Raw genomic sequence first — 7500 nt, 5'->3', positions numbered from 1 at the left:
ATAGTAGCATTATGTTGTGTACCAGAGTCACATATGGATGATTACATCGATGCCTTATCGAGGGACTTACCAGATGAACTTCAACCATTGTTGAACTGATTTGAAGACAATTACGTGGAAAAGCTAGTGAGACGAGGGAATGGGCTACGCCCTGCAATTTTTCCACTAGAAATGTGGAATCAATACAGGAGAACAATTGGTGGTGAGGATAGAACCAACAATCATGCTGAGGCAGCACAGAAAAATATATGCCGAATTGGGAATGAACCATCCAGTATTTGGAAGTTCATTGATGGTACTAGGAAAATACAAATAGTGCGTGATACCTGCTATGTGCAGTTGATTGATGGGAAAGCTCCTAATCAAAAACTCCATAAATACATTAAGGCTGATGAGTGTGTTCTAAACATCGCAAAACATTTTGACTCACCGGCACCGCTTGAATATTTAAAAGGTTTGGCCTACAATTATAGTATTCATTATAGTTTTATATTAATTTTAGATTTTATTTTTCTTGTAAATAAATGTCATGTTTTTATCCATTCTAATTACGTGGTCTGCCCTACGATTTTGCAATGCATTCAAGTTTTATATTCATTTCATTTATTATTCTTTGTTGTAAATAAATGTCATGCTTTTACCCATTTTATTTTATTTACGTGGTCTGCCCTACAATTTTTTAAACTAATAGTTTTTATACTTAATTCGTAATTTGTTATTTGTGTTATAAACAGATGTCTGTTTCTCATTCCTTAGTCTTCAAACTGGCGCCAAAACAGTTCGGCGCCAAAATGGTTGGTGCTGAAACAAACAGTGGGCGCTAAATAGTCGTCGCCAAAAGAGCGGCGCCAAAAAGTACCCGACCCTCTACTTCATATAGCCAGTTCGGGTCCCCTTACAAAGTACACTTACGAACACTGGGAGAAAAACAAAATCCGTTATTTTATCTGAAGCGCTCTTCTGTCCCATGAAAAGATATAACTAATTGTCTATTGCCGTAGGAACAGAAGCATTGTTAATAGGAATAGTCGTTAGTTGATTAACAATCGTTCCTATATATATTGCAGATCTATCTAAAGTGAAGTAAAAAGGATGACCGTTCTGTTATTGGACTAGTGTTTTTATCCGTGCTTGATTGTTGCGAAATAGTGGTTTTTGCATGTTGCTTGCAGAATATTTATACAGATAATTACTCGTACGTTGCCTTGTTTTCGGAGATTATGTATAGCCCGGAACGATTTCATATTATAATGTAGATGCTTTTAGAATGAAAATGATAACAAATAGAACTACAATTGCTTCTATTGTGAGTCACAGCAAACAAAGTAAGAAATTTTTCTTATATGTTATTTTGTTTTAATTCACACTACACTTGTTCACATGCCTCAAGAATAAGAATATTGTCAGACAGTGAGTGAGTGAGTGAGAGAGAGAGAGAGAGAGAGAAGAAGAAGAAGAAGAAGAAGAGGAAATAGAGGAAGAAGAAACTGTCTTTATACAGACAGCAGAGAGAAAGGATCTTGGTATTCATGTTAACATACATTATCCACATTCATTTAGACCGAAGCGAAAAGTAGTGATTCTTCAGTATGCAGTTGTAACTTTGCTGTTTCGTTGTAATGTGAAAGAGAACTACAGAGCTCTTTAAGGAAGAGAAGGAACAGGGGGCGTTAATGTGTCAATGCAGGCCCAGAGCATGGTAAGTCTCTCTCTCTCTCTCTCTCTATCTCTCTCTCTCTCTCTCTCTCAACTCGTGCTAAAATGTCGTACCCTCGCTCCCAAAGCAAACTGATAAATGTTTGATCCCTAGCTGATGAGAGACGGGAAAGTAAAAAAAATCAGTTAAAATGAAGTTTTCTTTTCCTATGCAAGAATTTTGTTTGTGTCTGCCTTTCTCCGCTTTTTGTTCGTAAACTTTACATTTGTTTATGTATTTTTAAGAGAGAGAGAGAGAGAGAGAGAGAGAGAGAGAGAGAGAGAGAATTACTCTATAAAAAAGAAGCTTGTATAATCTCAGCAAAGACTAATGTGAACAAACAAATGAGCATCAGCTGGAAAATCCCACTGACTTAATGAAGCTTGAGGAGCAAAGAAAAATCCTTACTTATCCCAAAGCATTTTATTTGTTTTATTTATCATTTCCAGTAAAATAACGCCGATTTTTATAAAGAAAAATATTGGCCTTCTCTGAATTCTTTTAGTACAGTGAAGTCTACGTAGTGATTATAAGAACGACGAGCCACTGCAAATGAAGAGAGAGTGGACTGCTGCGTCATCAGGCAAAGAAAGATTAACAGCAGGAGAGAAAATTTTAGAGGAATCTTCTTCTAAGGCAATTTAAGCTATCTTAAATTCGCTTGAAAGATGTACGTATGTTTCAATACCAGCAGATGGGCCAAAAAGCCAACACCATTTTGATAGTTACTTCTCTTATGCATCAGCAGCACCATTATTGAATGATATTACTTTCAGCTATACCCTCTAGTTTTTAAATTTAGTTTCAATTGAGTCTTTTCTGCAGACTTATCAGCTTTATTCTTTAATATCTCTTCATAAATCAAATGAGGTAGCGAATAGCCTTTTGTACATAAAAAAATAGTAGGTTAAAAAAACTTGAAACAAAGTACATTTAAATCATATTTACGTGATCATTCACTTACGGAAGGTTTGACATAAACGTCAAAGAACCTTCTGCATTGACAAAAGAGTGCCACTCAGACCGAAGGAAAGTCCCACAAGGGAATGGTAAGATTAGTTGCGATTTATGGCAGACAAACGGCAAGTATGACACCCACAGAGGAGAGGAAAATGGACGTAGCAGAGAGGAAAATAATCTTAAGAGGGATGTCTGGCGTAACGAGGAGGGTCAACAAAGTGGTTGAAATAGCAAAGGAAGTGTAGGAGGGGAGATGAGATAGTACGGAAAGAAGACCATATTGGCAGGTATGCAATGGAGATGGCAGTGAGGGGTAGAAGACAAAGAGGAAAACCAAAAAAATAGATAGAGAAACTATGTGACGGAGGCCTTTAGATATGATAAGGGACTTGACGAATCAGAAGCACGCCAAAGAGGTAGATGGAAGCGACTCATCCATAACATGGCGACACCGTTTTAGAAACAGGACTAGCCAAGAAGAAGAAAAAGAATTCGCCAGTTTTATTTTCAAACTATTTCTATTTGTATTTTTCATATTTCCTCTATTAACAAAACCTCCATTATTCCTTTCGTCCACACTTTTTTTTTATTTCATCACTAAACTATAATATTTATCTTTCTCAGGCGACAATACATATTTCGCTTCTTTCTCAAATAATTTTCTTTGTTTTCATTTCTTCCCCATATTTCTTTCTTTGAAATTTGGTTTTGCCTGCTGGTATTACTGTGGTGACTGTCCCATTTATCCATGGATTACTGTTCTGTCTGTCACTTTTATACAGGTATTACTGTGATTACTGTCCCTTTTATCCAGGTATTACTGTGGTGACTGTCCATTTCATCCAGATATTACTGTGGCTACTGTCCCATTTATCTAGGTATTACTCTTTTTGTTGTCCCATTTATCCAGGTATTACTGTGGTGACTGTGCCTTTTATCCAGGTGGTATTAATGTGGCGACTGTTTCAATTTGATCCAAGTATTAAGCTGTATTGGTCTAATTCCTGTTCTATCCGAGTATTACATCTGCGGCCTGTTTCCTTTATAGTGGTTTTAACCGTGCTGAATGTCCCTTTTATACAGGCATTACTATGGTAGTTGTCCATTCATTCCAGACATTATTGTGGTGACTGTCCATTCGTTTCAGACATTACTGTGGTGACTGTCCAACTTATCCAGATATTACTGTTCTTTCTGTACCTTTTATCCAGGTATAACTTTGATGATTAAACAAAAACTTCTTTCAGTTTTCTTCTGAAGATTGAAAAAGAAACCCATAAAATTACTGTGTATAACGTGTTTACTTATGAGTAATTACATTTTATTTTACTCAACACTCGATTACTTTCAGGCCCTATCTGTGTCCCTTTATGCATAGGTTGTCAGGCAGGATTTTTGTATCTCGATATATATATATATACATACATAATTATATATATGATATATATATATATATATATATATATATATATACATATATATATATATATATAACATAAAGTATATATATATATATATATATATATATATATATATATATATATATATATATATATATACATTTAATATATATATATATATATATATATATATATATATATATTACGGTTTTTGATCGCCTCCAATCTTCCCAGTGTCCTTTGTTTTTACTTATTTGCGAGAAGCCAGCAGCCATTTTACCCCCACCTTTAAAGCATTGGGGGTCGGATTGGCGTGTCTGGTCTGGAGGGAAAATAATCCATTAACGACTAGACCTAGTGTAGGGTAAGAAGGGCAGGTCGTAGCGGTTATATAGGCTTCTTGGTGGGCTTTAGGTATTCTTAGCTTTAGACCTCTTTTCCCACAAATCTGCTGGCTGTTTTTGCATCTTTCCAGACAATGCTGTAGGCCGTGTGTGTGAAACGTAGGCCGCTTGAAACGTCTTTGTCCACCATCATGGCACGTGCCACCCCTGTGACCTATCCAAGATTATTAGATCTTCATTGAGCATTTCATTTAAGCTCTAGAGTTCCTCCCCTTGTGTGATTAAAGATAAACACCCTCCACATGGCATTAGCATGTATGTATATGTATATATATATATATATATATATTATATATATATGATATATATATATATATATATATATATATATGTGTGTGTGTGTGTGTGTGTGTGTGTGTGTGTATGTATGGTGATATAATCCACAATTATGTAAAATCCGTATGTATTACTTATATGAAATATATATTTATTGTACAGTAAATTAAAGCTTTCGACCAACAGCTGTGGTCTTGTTCACTAAAATGTGGTAAATCGTCTCAAGAACTGGCATGTAGGAGCACAAACAAACGTTTCTTATGATAGCGTTTTAAACATTATAGATTAGGTAACAAGGAAGCTAATTAACTATTATTAAGTATGAACAGGTGGTTGAGGCCTCGTCCTTTCCAGAATTCTTCTTGATCTTAATGGGGGAATGTTGCTGTTGTCAACTGATTGTACTATGCTGGATGGCTGCTTTGTTGGAGAAATGACCTGTGTGGAGGAAACGAGAGAGAAAGCAGCATCATCATTGGTACATCAATTTCCAAAGTTTGAAATTTTCCCTTTTCTGTATATCCTTTCACAAATAGCTGTATTATCCGCAATTCCAGTATTGCCTGTAAATACACAAAAACCCCGATTTTGGCCCTTTATAATTCTGGAAGTGATTAATCAACCTTCCGGATGAAACTCTGGCGTTAGAGTCCTTCTTAACTAAGTAAACTCCCAACCTGCAATTTCATCCATCCGTTTAAGCGTTCCGGAGATTCAGTTATCGGTTTTTGGCGTTCAGGGCATGTGGTAGAGGGTGGGTGGGTGGTTAGTTAGGGCCTCTCGGAGTTTATTTATTTTATTTATTTTTTTAAATAATGACATCTTAAAGTTACAGTAGGCCTTTGCCATTCAAATTAGCAACCAAAATTCAAATATCCTGACACTCAGTTGCGGACTGCTCACAACATTAGAAGAGACGCCGTTTTGTTAATGCGCGCGAATTCGTCTGTTATCTTACCTATCCATTTTTATTTTTATCTAGATGAAAATCAAATGTCTCTTATTTTTCCATTACAGTATTTCCAATTACTATAATATTCTGGAAATCCAATGTAATTAACAAACCCCTCTTCTTAATTGTTTTTTTTTATCTACGGCGATCAATTTTCCCTTGAGCTGGTGTCATGAATGATCATCTTCCTCGAACGGTTTGTTAAGTCAAGGTTAAAGTCTAATTTAATATATTTCTCGAAAAACGTTAATGGCAGTTCTTCTTTTAAAGCTATAAATTTCCTGCATTTTGGCTTGAGAGAACCGTCTTCCAGGAGTAGCCAAACGGTTTAGGATTCCGAGATTGGAAAATCTATATAGTACAAATTGCATCTATTATTATTGGTCTTTTTACATCTGTCTTACTGTTCTATTTGGTGATTTTACATCTGTCTATCAATAAAGCTTTAATGAATTTTTATTGTATACAAGTCATTATCAGGCATATTTTACAATATACGTGACATGCTTTGTAAGGCTACGACAGGTCTCACTGCTTCTTTCACCAATATGAGTTAGAATAAATACACTATATTTAATTACAAAATAATTTTTCTTTACTGTTCAAGATGTACATTATTTATTTGCTACATATCATTCTAGTAATTAAATCACATTTTTTTTGGGGGGGTGGGGGGGGGGTTGTTGCAGTGGGGCTGCTTGGTAGAAAACCCCTTTGGCAAAGGGTTTTCTGCCAAGCAGCCCCACCGCAACACACCCCCCCCCCCCCCCATAAAAAAAAAAAAAAAAAAAAAAAAAAAAAAACCCAAAAACAAAAACAACGGAAAGAACAACCCAACAAACAACCAAAGTAGTTTGTTTAGGGTTTTCTCCCCAAGTAAGGCGGAAAAGGAAACTTGTTCGATCCCATCGTTCCGAAAGCGAATAAAACCCTCAGAGTTAATAGGCTGAAAGTAAGGGGACTGACAATGGTCGTGTCTGGACTTGTATGGGAAAAGCGCTGCTAAAAAATTTGGCGTTTTAATGGAACTTCAACACGAACATAAAAACGAGGAGAGAGAGAGAGAGAGAGAGAGAGAGAGAGAGAGAGAGAGAGAGAGAGAGAGAGATGTAGTAATAAAACGATATTCCGATAAAGATTTGTAATTTATTTATTTCCAGGACAGTCCTGTTTAGCAGCGATGCATCTAGCAGAGATTGATAACCTTTTGGTTAGAGTAATAATTTCTACTTGCCATTTCTACAGTAAAATGATAAGCAGAAACCCGTACCGAGTGCTTTCTAGTTCATATAGGCTTGTCGACACACAAATGAAATACAGTTGGAAATAAGGTATCAAGGTAAACAAAAATATCAAGAATGCCAGATGGTTAATTGTCAAAAAGGTAAAAATTAAAGAGATAATCCAAGATAAGCAAAGCGCACGCGGTCACAAACTAAAATATAGAATTTAACCACAGGGGACATGGAGCTTAGCCATATAAAAAAAAAATCCTGTAGAAAACTGAATATATTAATTTTGTTACTAATATTTATCTAAAACTTTAAATATGAAGGCATCATTTCAACTGTCTCGCTACACGGGATTAAGGACCTTTCTTCACTCTAGTAAATAGGATGATCGGAATCTTTCATATGTATAAATAATGCACTTGATATTTAAGCGGTTGTCATAGAATATTGGTGTTGATTGTTTAGTTGTGAAGGATATTTTCAGTTTGTCCGTAATACATTTTTTATCACACTTTTTTACAAGGAATTTCATATATACAGCCAGAAACATATTTTATTTTTTTCATTACTACAACAACTC

This window comes from Macrobrachium nipponense, chromosome 37, assembly GCF_015104395.2.
Source record: "Macrobrachium nipponense isolate FS-2020 chromosome 37, ASM1510439v2, whole genome shotgun sequence".
Lineage (NCBI taxonomy): Eukaryota > Metazoa > Arthropoda > Malacostraca > Decapoda > Palaemonidae > Macrobrachium > Macrobrachium nipponense.
Note: the sequence above shows the minus strand (reverse complement) of the source record.